At 46.3% G+C, this 12,739-nt stretch overlaps 1 pseudogene; it reads left to right on the forward strand.

Moving 5' to 3' along the window:
* The window catches only part of LOC119279555, a 22,797-nt pseudogene extending 11,308 nt beyond the window's left edge, over nt 1–11,489 (forward strand).
* Nucleotides 11,490–12,739: the final 1,250 nt, after the last annotated feature.

Below are 12,739 nucleotides of genomic sequence, written 5' to 3' on the forward strand. Positions count from 1 at the left end.
TTTTTTGTTAGTTTGTTTTTCTATTTTATTTCTTTTCTTCTTTTCTGTTTTATTAAATTTCGGTGTTTATGAAAAACCCAAGTTGCACCTAAAATATTTTTAATACTTATGCCACTACCGCAATTAACTTGGCACCTAATATAAAACCATTTGTAATTGTTTATTATTTTATAATCATTTAACTAATTGTTTTGCTACTATTATATTCATTTTGAGTATTTACATATTTTATACAAGTGTGGTTTCTCCACCATAATTACCTACGCATTATTTGGCACCACCAGAACATTTTAGTTTTATTATTTGAAAACTTTTGTTGTTTGCCTATATTTTAAATTCGAATTTGAATCGTTTTAAACTAACACGAGTTTACCAACAGTAAACGAGGTGACGTGGCATCATTAGCAGAGGTTCACTGTAGCTTAAATACCCGGGCGTCACAACTGCCCCAAGTATTTGGCGGATAAGAAGGATGGCAAGGTGAACAAAGGTATATGTGATATACATGTTATTGATGTGTACCTTACTAATGCTCGCAGCAGCACCTGGGTATTTGATACTGGTTCTGTTGCTAATATTTGCAACTCGAAACAGGGACCACAGATTAAGCGAAGATTGGCTAAGGACGAGGTGACGATGCGCGTGGGAAATGGTTCCAAAGTCGATGTGATCGCGGTCGGCATGCTACCTCTACATCTACCATCGGGATTAGTTTTAGACCTGAATAATTGTTATTTGGTGCCAGCGTTGAGCATGAACATTATATCTGGATCTTGTTTGATGCGAGACGGTTATTCATTTAAATCAGAGAATAATGGTTGTTCTATTTATATGAGTAATATCTTTTATGGTCATGCACCCTTGAAGAGTGGTCTATTTTTATTAAATCTCGATAGTAGTGATACACATATTCATAATGTTGAAGCCAAAAGATGCAGAGTTGATAATGATAGTGCAACTTATTTGTGACACTGCCGTTTAGGTCATATTGGTGTAAAGCGCAGGGAGAAATTCCATACTGATGGAATTCTGGAATCACTTGATTATGAATCACTTGGTACTTGCGAACCGTGCCTCATGGGCAAGATGACTAAAACGCCGTTCTCCGGAACTATGGAGTGAGCAACTGATTTGTTGGAAATCATACATACTGATGTATGTGGTCCAATGAATATTGAGGCTCATGGCGGGTATCGTTATTTTCTCACCTTCACAGATGATTTGAGCAGATATGGGTATATCTACTTGATGAAACACAAGTCTGAAACATTTGAAAAGTTCAAAGAATTTCAGAGTGAAGTGGAAAATCATCGTAACAAGAAAATAAAATTTCTACGATCTGATCGTGGAGGAGAATATTTGAGTTACGAGTTTGGTTTACATTTGAAGCAATGCGGAATAGTTTCACAACTCACGCCACCCGGAACACCACAACGAAATGGTGTGTCTGAACATCGTAATCGTACTTTACTAGATATGGTGCGATCTATGATGTCTCTTACTGACTTACCGCTATCATTTTAGGGTTATGCTTTAGAGACGGCCGCATTCATGTTAAATAGGGCACCATCAAAATCCGTTGAGACGACACCTTATGAACTGTGGTTTGGCAAGAAACCAAAGTTGTTGTTTCTTAAAGTTTGGGGCTGCGACGCTTATGTGAAGAAACTTCAACCAGATAAGCTCAAACCCAAATTGGAGAAATGTGTCTTCATAGGGTACCCAAAAGAGACTATTGGGTACACCTTCTATCACAGATCTGAGGGCAAGATTTTTGTTGCTAAATTCGGATCCTTTCTAGAGAAGGAGTTTCTCTCGAAAGAAGTGAGTGGGAGGAAAGTAGAACTTGATGAGGTAACTATACCTGCTCCCTTATTGGAAAGTAGTTCATCACAAGAACCGGTTCCTGTGACAACTACACCAATCAGTGAGGAAGCTAATGATATTGATCATGACACTTCAGATCAAGTTACTACCGAACCTCGTAGGTCAACCAGAGTAAGATCCGCACCAGAGTGGTACGGTAATCCTATTCTGGAAGTCATGTTACTTGACCATGGAGAACCTACAAACTATGAGGAAGCGATGATGAGCCCAGATTCCGCAAAATGGCTTGAGGCCATGAAATCTAAGATGGGATCCATGTATGAGAACAAAGTATGGACTTTGGTTGACTTTCCCGATGATCGGCAAGCCATCAAGAATAAATGGATCTTCAAGAAGAAGACTGACGCTGATGGTAATGTAACTGTCTACAAAGCTCGACTTGTTGTGAAAGGTTTTCGACAAGTACAAGGGGTTGACTACGATGAGACTTTCTCACCCGTAGCGATGCTTAAGTCAGTCCGAATCATGTTAGCAATTGCCGCATTTTATGATTATGAAATTTGGCAAATGGATGTCAAAACTGCATTCCTGAATGGATTTCTGGAAGAAGAGTTGTATATGATGCAACCGAAATGTTTTGTCGATCCAAAAGGTGCTAACAAAGTGTGCAAGCTCCAGCGATCCACTTATGGACTGGTGCAAGCCTCTCGGAGTTGGAATAAACGCTTTGATAGTGTGATCAAAGCATATGGTTTTATACAGACTTTTGGAGAAGCCTGCATTTACAAGCAAGTGGGTGGGAGCTCTGTAGCATTTCTGATATTATATGTAGATGACATATTGTTAATTGGAAATGATATAGAATTTCTAGATAGCATAAAGGGATACTTGAATAAAAGTTTTTCGATAAAAGACCTCGGTGAAGCTGCTTACATATTGGGCATCAAGATCTATAGAGATAGATCAAGGCGCTTAATTGGACTTTCACAAAGCACATACCTTGATAAAGTTTTGAAAAAGTTCAAAATGGATCAGGCAAAGAAAGGGTTCTTGCCTGTATTACAAGGTGTGAAGTTGAGTCAGACTCAATGCCCGACCACAACATAAGATAGAAAGAAAATGAAAGATGTTCCCTATGCTTCAGCCATAGGCCCTATCATGTATGCAATGCTGTGTACCAGACCTGATGTATGCTTAGCAATAAGTTTAGCAGGGAGGTACCAAAGTAATCCAGGAATGGATCACTGGATAGTGGTCAAGAATATACTGAAATACCTGAAAAGGACTAAGGATATGTTTCTCGTTTATGGAGGTGACAAAGAGCTAGTCGTAAATGGTTACGTCGATGCAAGCTTTGACACTAATCCAGACGATTCTAAATCGCAAATCGGATACGTGTTTATATTGAACAGTGGAGCTGTCAGTTGGTGCAGTTCTAAGCGTCGTGGCGGGATCTACATGCGAAGCGGAGTACATAGCTGCTTCAGAAGCAGCAAACGAAGGAGTCTGGATGAAGAAGTTTATTTCCGATCTAGGTGTCATACCTAGTGCATCGGGACCAATGAAGATCTCCTGTGAGAATACTGGTGCAATTGCCTTGGCAAAGGAATCCAGATTTCACAAGAGGACCAATCACATCAAGAGACGCTTCAATTCCATCCGGGACCAAGTCCAGGTGGGAGACACAGAGATTTGCAAGATACATACGGATCTGAATGTTGCAGACCCGTTGTCTAAGCCTCTTCCACGAGCAAAACATGATCAACACCAAGACTCCATGGATGTTAGAATCATTACTGTGTAATCTAGATTATTGACTCTAGTGCAAGTGGGAGACTGAAGGAAATATGCCCTAGAGGCAATAATAAAGTTATTATTTATTTCCTCATATCATGATAAATGTTTATTATTCATGCTAGAATTGTATTACTCGGAAACATGATACATGTGTGAATACATAGATAAACTTAATGTCACTAGTATGCCTCTACTTGACTAGCTCATTAATCAAAGATGGTTATGTTTCCTAACCACAGACATGTGTTGTCATTTGATTAACGGGATCACATCATTAGGAGAATGATGTGATTGACTTGACCCATTCCGTTAGCTTAGCACTTGATCATTTAGTATGTTTCTATTGCTTTCTTTATGACTTATACAAGTTCCTACAACTATGAGATTATGCAACTCCCGTTTACCGGAGGTACACTTTGTGTGCTACCAAACATCACAACTTAACTGGGTGATTATAAAGGAGCTCTACAGGTGTCTCCAAAGGTACATGTTCAGTTGGCGTATTTCGAGATTAGGTTTAGTCACTCCGATTGTCGGAGAGGTATCTCTGGGCCCTCTGGGTAATGCACATCACTATAAGCCTTGCAAGCAATGTAGCTAATGAGTTAGTTACGGAATGATGCATTACGTAACGAGTAAAGAGACTTGCCGGGAACAAGGTTGAACTAGGTACTGAGATACCGACGATCAAATCTCGGGCAAGTAACATACCAATGACAAAGGGAACAACGTATGTTGTTATGCCGTTTGACCGATAAAGATCTTCATAGAATATGTAGGAGCCAATATGAGCATCCAGGTTCTGCTATTGGTTATTGACCGGAAATGGTTCTCGGTTATGTCTACATAGTTCTCGAACCTGTAGGGTCCGCATGCTTAAGGTTTCGATGACAGTTATATTATGAGTTTATGAGTTTTTATGTACCGAAGTTTGTTCGGAGTCCCGAATGTGATTACGGACATGACGAGGAGTCTCGAAATGGTCGAGACATGAAGATTGATATATTGGAAGCCTATATTTGGATATGGAAAGTGTTCCGGGTGAAATCGGGATTTTACCGGAGTACCGGGAGGTTACCGGGACCCCCCGGGGGCTTAATGGGCCTATATGGGCCTTAGTGGAGAAGAGGAGAGGAGGCAAGGGCTGGGCTGCGCACCCCTCCCCCCTAGTCCGAATAGGACAAGGAGAGGGGGGCGGCGCCCCCCTTTTCCTTCCTCTCTCTCTCTCCTCTTTCCCCCTTCTCCTACTCCAACAAGGAAGGAGGGAGTCCTACTCCCGGTGGGAGTAGGACTCCCCTTGGCGCGCCCCCTCCTAGTCCGGCCGCCCCCTCCCCTCTTGCTCCTTTATATACGGGGGCAGGGGGCACCTCTAGATACAACAATTGATCTCTTGATCTCTTAGCCGTGTGCGGTGCCCCCCTCCACCATAGTCCTCCTCGATAATATTGTAGCGATGCTTAGGCGAAGCCGTGCGACGGTAGAACATCAAGATCGTCACCACGCCGTCATGCTGACGGAACTCTCCCTCGACACTCGGCTGGATCGGAGTTCGAGGAACGTCATCGAGCTGATTGTGTGCTAGAACTCGGAGGTGCCGTAGTTTCGATGCTTGATCGGTCGGGCCGTGAAGACGTACGACTACATCAACCGCTTGTTCTAATGCTTCCGCTTTCGGTGTACGAGGGTACATGGACAACACTCTCCCCTCTCGTTGCTATGCATCACCATGATCTTGCAGGTGCGTAGGAATTTTTTTGAAATTACTACGTTCTCCAACAATGTGGCTGTTGAAGGATAAGGTACATGAGTTGTGTACGTGGGCGTGCACATAGCTAGATTAGTTAATGCAGGGGTTGATTGGATGGTCGTGCTTGTAGCTAGGCCGTGGCATTAGTGGGTTAGTGGCGTGAGTTTTGTAAAATAGGGTCTAGTATATTATACATGTACACGTATACATATACGTATGTAATTGTATTCTAATCATCTATATATTGAGACGTGAGGCTGGATGTCAACCACCCATGCAAAATCCTAAACCCTACGTGTCTAAATTGGAATCAGTTGCCTTCGGGCAGCCGCCGCGAGAGACCTTCCGCACCGCTGCCCGCCCGATCCCTCCACCGTTGCCGCGCGCCGCCCTCATCCGCGCCGCCGCCTCGAGTTCCTTCGCCCGTCGTCGCGTGTTGCTCGTCACCGCGCCGCCGGGATGTCGTCCTCGGCCCTGACCACCACCCACCCTGTAGGCGCCCTCATCTTGCCCTCAGCCGCCACGGTTCCCGCCACGCTCGCCATTCCGGCGATCTCCTTACGCCTCAGCCGCAACAACTTCATGCTATGGGGGGTATCACCAGCACCGTTCTCGCCGGTGCTAACCTCCATGGACATCTTGATGGCACCTCGGTGGCACCGGACAAAACCCTCGCTATCGGCACCGGTGACGCTCCAACGACAACCACCAACCCAGCGTACCACCAATGGTGGGTTCGAGATCAGAAGGTCAAGGGCCTTCTCCTCACCTCCATGGATGAGGACACTTCATGCCATCTTATTGGCTGCGAGTCAGCGCAGGCGGTGTGGACGGTCGTCGGTGCCATGTTCAGTGCGCAGAGCCGCGCCAATGTCCGTCACATCCGGCGTCAACTCCAGACGTTGAGGAAGGAGGAGTTGTCCGTGGCAGAATACATGTACAAGATGAAGGCCCTGGCCGACACCATGGCCGCCGCCGGCTCCCCGACCTGTGATGATGAACTCATTGATCACATCCTCAACGGACTCGGCTCCGCCTACAACTCCATCGCCGCCTTCCTGGGTGTGAGTGATGCACCCATGCCTACTCCAGCTTCTACTCACTTGTTCTGTAGTTCGAGGTGCTGCAGGCCCAGCAGAGTGCGGTGAAGGGGTGGTCTCCCTCTGCTAACGCCATGAGCCGCTCGGGTTCGTATGGCGCTGGCGGACGCGCGCCCTACTCGGAGCTCTACCCCTTGCATGGCGGCGGCGCCCGACTGATGGGAGCGGCTAGTCGGGGCAGGGCCTCCAAGGTGGCAGCGGCGACAACAAGGGCGGCCGCGATCGCAACCCCGGCTACGTCGGCAATGGCTGGCAAGGTGGCGGGGGCAACGCCGACAACAACGGCGGTGGTGTCCGTCGCAACACTCGATGGCGCCCTAGGTGTCAAATTTGCAAGAACTGGGGCCATGAAGCCGATGACTGCGCAAGCGCTATCATCAGGACCACAACTCGCGCCCCGCCAACTCAGTCTCCACCAACACCGTCGACTATCCTTGGGTGCTGGATACGGGGCTACGGATCACCTGACTAGTGACCTTGAGTGTCTCTAGGTTCATGAGCGCTACGACGGCAAGGATCAGGTTCAGGTGGCCAATGGTGCAGGTTTTTCTATTTCGCATATTGGTCATTCACGTTTAACCGGGTCATCTCTAAAACTGTGCAACATACTTCTTGTTCCACGCATCAACCATCGTCTTCTCTCTGTTTATCGCCTTCTTTGTGATAATGATGTGTTCGTTGGGTTTCACCGTCGCTTTTTTCTTGTTAAGGACAAGGCAACGAGGCACGTCATCCTTCACGGTAGAAGTTATGGGGGGGGGGGGGTCTACCCGATCCCTTTCACTCGTGCATCATCATCATCGTCTCGCTATGCGTCTTCCAGTGTTAGAGTATCGTCATCGCAATGGCATCAACGTCTTGGTCATCCTACAAATAATGTGGCCACTTCCATTGTTTGGAGTCATGATCTCCCATGTTCTAGTTCCAATAATTCACCATTAGTATGTGATGCCTGTCAGCTTGCTAAGAGTCATCAACTACCTTATTCTACGTCTTCTCATGTCACTACTGTACCTCTTGAATTAATACATTCAGATGTTTGGGGTCCCGCAATTGCTTCTTGGGGGGGGGTACAAGTATTATGTTAGCTTTGTTGATGACTACATGCGTTTCACCTGGATCTATTTGCTGAAACACAAGTCTGATGTTGAGTAATTTTCTATAATTTTTAGGCTCACGTCGAACGCCTTTTGGACTATAAAATCAAGGCTGTTTAGTCCGACTAGGGTGGTGAATATCACAAACTCCATTGCTACTTTCAATGCACGGGCATCTCTCATCGTGTGTCGTGTCCACATACATCTCAGCAGAACCGTATTGCTGAGCGCAAACACCGCCATTTGGTAGAGACCGGTCTTGCTTTGCTTGCACACTCTTCTCTCCCGCTTCGGTTTTGGGATGAGGCTTTTCTTACGCATGCTACCTCATCAACCGTATGCCCACTCCGGTTCCCAACAAGGGTACTCCTTTGTTTTGTCTATTACATGTTCAACCCAACTACTCCTCACTTTGGATTTTTGAGTGTGCTTGTTGGCCTAGTCTTCGCAAGTACAATGCTCACAAGCTTGAGTTCCGTTCCAAGATGTGCGTCTTCCTTGGCTATAGTCCTATGCATAAAGGCTATAAGTGTCTTGATTGCACCACCGATAGAATATATATTTCTCGTGACGTTGTTTTCGACAAGAATGTGTTTCCTTATTCCAACACCGGTGTTTTGGTTGATCTTGCCTCTCTTGAACATGCCATCACCTTTCCATCTAATGAACCTGTTCCGGATGTCCATGAGCGTAAATATGACATGTCCTATTTATCGCCTAACTTGTTACCTGCAGGCGACGTTGCTTTGTTTTCTCCCTAGGTGACTGTTCCTGCTCCGGCGCCATGTGGTGTGATTGACGTGCATGCGTCGGACGTGCATGCCACGCCTACTGATGCTGGCGCGGCTGCCTCGCTAGATGGCGAGTCCGTGGCCTCGTCTGGGTTGCCTCGTGCATCTCCCGGGCCGCCACCCCCGTCCAGTGCTCCCGCTTTGCCTGGGCCGGCTTCGCCCACGGTCCCGTCTCGGCCCGTGTCGCCTGTCGCTGAGGAATCCTCAGCCGTGACACCTCTGGTCGAGCCCTTGCTGCCGCCGTCACCTTGCACCGACGACGCATCTCCGGTGCACGCTATGGTTACCCGTGATCGTGATCATACGCGCAAGGAGAAAACTTACACTGATGGCACGGTTCGGTATGATTCCCGTCGGCATGCATTTTTCGCCGCACCAGTTTCCCATCGTGATGCTTTGGGTGAACCTGCCTGGCGTGCCGCCATGTTCGAGGAATTTGCTGCTCTTCGTTGCACTAACACCTTGGTGTTGGTGCCTCGGCCTCCTGGTATTAATGTTGTAGGCTGAAAGTAGATTTTCAAAACCAAGCATCGTCCGGATGGATCTTTCGATAAGCACAAAGCTCTTCTTGTCGCTCACGATTTCACTCAACAGCACGAGATTGACTATGGAGATACTTTCAGCCCACTGGTGAAGCCTGCCACTGTTTGCTTGGTTCTTTCTCTTGCCGTGTCTCGTGGTTGGAGCCTTCGACAGATTGATGTGAGCAATGCCTTTTTACATGGATTTTTGGCCGAAGATGTGTATATGCAGCAGCCCCCCGGGTTTGAGGATGCCACCTATCCCTCTCATGTCTGCAAACTTCAGAGGTCCATCTATGGGCTCAAACAGTCGCCCCGTGCCTGGTATGCCAGTTTGAGTCAGCGACTTTCCCAGCTTGGTTTTGTTGCCTCTCGAGCAGACGTGTCCTTGTTCATCTTCTCACATGGTGCTATTCAGATATACATGTTGGTGTATGTTGATGATATTGTGATTGCTGGCTCTACCCCTGCTATGGTGGATCGCCTCGTGCAGTCATTATCTGCTAGATTTCCCATCAAAGACTTGGGTCGGCTAAAGTACTTCCTTGGACTGGAAGTGTCCTTTCATTCAAGGGGCATGACCTTGATGCAAAAAAGCATCCATTGGATCATCTTCATTGTGTCAACATGGAGAACTGCAAGTCCAATTCCACTCTGCTTGCTACGTCCGAGAGCCTCTCACGTCACAGTGGTGCACTACTGGGCACTTATGACTCTTTTAGGTATCGCAGTGTGGTTGGAGCACTTCAGTATTTGACCCTCACTCATCCCGATATCTCCTTTGCCATGAACAAAGTTTGTCAATTTCTGTCTCAGCCTACGAAGGTTCATTGGGAAGCAGTTAAGCGTATTTTGAGGTATGTCAAAGGTATGCTAGACACGGGACTACGGATTCGTAAGTCCAGATTTATTGGAGTTAGTATATTCACCAATGCAGACTGGGCAGGCTGTGTTGATGAAAGGCATTCTATTGGTGGCTTTGCTATTTTTGTTGGACCCAATCTTGTATCTTGGAGTTCAAAGAAGCAACCTATAGTCTCGAGGTCTAGCACCGAGGCAGAGTATAAGGCACTAGCCAATGGCGCGGCTGAAGCCATTTGGATAGACGTAGTTCTCACAGAACTTGGAGTCCCACGGCAGCGCACACCTATATTGTGGTGTGATAATCTAGGGGCAACTTACCTGACGGCGAATCCAGTGTTTCATACTCGGACCAAACACATTGAGATTGATTTCCATTTTGTGAGAGAACGAGTAGCTGCATGTGAACCGGAAGTCAGGTTTATCTCAACTGATGATCAGTTAGCGGATGTATTTACTAAACCGCTACTCGACAAATGCTTGACCGCTTTAGAACCAATCTGAATCTTGTATGTAGTTTGGATTGAGGGGGATGTAAAATAGGGTCTAGTATATTGTACATGTACACGTACACGTATACGTATGTAATTGTATTTTGATCATCTATATATTGAAACGTGAGGCTGGATGTCAACCACCCACGCAAAACCCTAAACCCTACGTGTCTAACTAGTTTCGCATGGCCTGAGTGCCTACCTTCGTGTACATATATTGCACTGAGTAATTGGAAACAAAAGCCGTGAGGGCACAAGCAAAAATGTAGCCATTGTGAATGCCAAGGAAGAGAGCCCACGACAAAGCATGTTTGTGTTCTAAGTGGCGCTGCGAGAGGCGGCGCCAACACTTTGCTGGAAGTCCTGGAACTGAACGCGTCAGGGTCTAGATTGGACATGCTCTAGAGCTCATCGTGCTCGGCTACTTGGAGACGGCCAACCACGTGCTTGAGATCGGCAACACCATCATCACTGCATGGCTCGAAATCCCCTCTTTATATATTCTTAACTACTGTCAGATTAATCTTCATGCATACTAGTATGCTGGTTTGATTTGCTTTTACTTCAATTAATTGATTCTTTATTCATTTGCTGCATTGCATTGCAGGCTGGGGTAACAATTGTGAGGCCAAATGCTATTGTTCCAAGTGTCAAGCTGCTAGCGTTGAAGGTCAGTTTCAGAGCTGCCAAGGAAGTGCATACCTTGCTCAGTTTCTTAAGATGCTTTCCCCGAGTTGAGACGCTACAAGTTATGGTATATATCATTAGTTATAACCCTGGTCTCCCTAGATTCACCTCCCTAAATCTTTCACCGATCGCCCGCTCTGATTTTGCAGTCGGCCAGTGTAGGAGGCCAGGGTGACACCGCTGAGGAGAACCACCACGACATAGCTACCGCTGCTGAAGCCAGTGGCAAGCTCGATTCCAAGTTCCGGTAGGAGGTCGGTCCGATCGAATGCCTGGAGGAGCACGTCAAGAAGGTGGTGCGGGATCAGTTCAACCTGGGGGTGGGCGAACTTGGATTCCCCGAGTTGGTTTTGGGGGAGAGGAGAGATGCTGCAGAAGTTGGTGCTGGTGCTTGGTGCGAAGAATTCTACTGCAATGACTGCAACTGTTGCCAAACTCACGTCGCGAGCTTCCATGGAGTTTGCTGCCGAGGAGTGTGCACTAGAGATTCTTGCATGTCCAAGCGACCATGCTTGGAGCTACCGCAAAGCGTCTGATCTTTCTGTGAGCGACTCGTTTCCTTGTTAAGGTATTGTAGCAATGGCCGATGGACCCTAAGCACCTAGAGCATCGATCATTTTGGATGATTGTATGAACTTTCCAGGAGTGTCGAAGTAGCAGCAGCTATACAAAGACTTATAGACTTCTATGTGTGTTGTTATTTGCATTCGACGTGTCTTTCGTAGCTAGCTTCTTTTGTAGTACTAGCTACAGTATAATTTAATTGCATGTTTTGGAAACCGTGGCCTCGCTTTGTTAAGGCTACCCATAGTGGAGTAACTCTCATTAATAACATGCATATGTTACTTGTACTTCCTCCTTTTCGGTTTATAAGGCTTATCTCAACTTTAGAGGTAATGACATATACAAGTAACATATGCATGTGACCTCCCCTACGATGAAGGTTTGATCCCTCCTGATAGAGGTGGGGTGTCCCGATCTTTTGATGAGATAATAACTATCGATTTGGTGGAAAACAACTTTGATGATCCCAAATGTGCACGACATTGCGCCTTCGCCATAGCTAAACCAATCTCCGGGAGGTTACTGACGATGCTAGAAGCACGGCCAGCCTCACCACGAAGGTCTATTCCTGCAAGCAATTAAAGAACGAGCAAGGATATGATAACACAATCTGAATATTGCAAATATATATGAAGCATAGATAAAAGTGGGGTTCCAAAAACGGTCTTGGGCTGGACGTTGGACACAAACAAAGTACATGAAGTTGCAACAATGACTAACTTTTAACTAAATAAAACCCAAGAAAAAAGCTATGGGATTGATCTACTTATATAGAACAAAGGGGTGGCAGACAAGGTGATGGAAGGACGTCCCAAGGCAACCTAAATGCAACCCTAGGTCATACAAGGCCCATGCGCCCAAGTGGAGGTGACGCAACACTGTTTGGCTTGTAGTTCCACTCACATTCTGCTGTAGTGTCAGACTATTTTGGTGATATCTCTGCGCTCCGAATGAATTTGAAGGTGAATCCAACTGTGTTGGAAAGTGAACGAGATAACTTTTCCAACAAAAAAAGATTCATCCGATTCAGAGTCCGGATGCAAAAATTGTAAGTGTTTGAGTCAGGCGTGTCTGTGCAGTCCGAATCCGAGTCCAAAACATGGGGGACTTGGTCTCTGTCTTCTCTTGGACAAAAAATGATCGTGAAAGTACTTCTTGAATAGCACCTAATCATCTCAGTTTCCTTTATCTTCACACATGATTTGTACAAGTGTCCAGTACACCCGCAATTAGATATGACATAAAAGTCGGTG

This window comes from Triticum dicoccoides, chromosome 3B (genome assembly GCF_002162155.2).
Source record: "Triticum dicoccoides isolate Atlit2015 ecotype Zavitan chromosome 3B, WEW_v2.0, whole genome shotgun sequence".
Lineage (NCBI taxonomy): Eukaryota > Viridiplantae > Streptophyta > Magnoliopsida > Poales > Poaceae > Triticum > Triticum dicoccoides.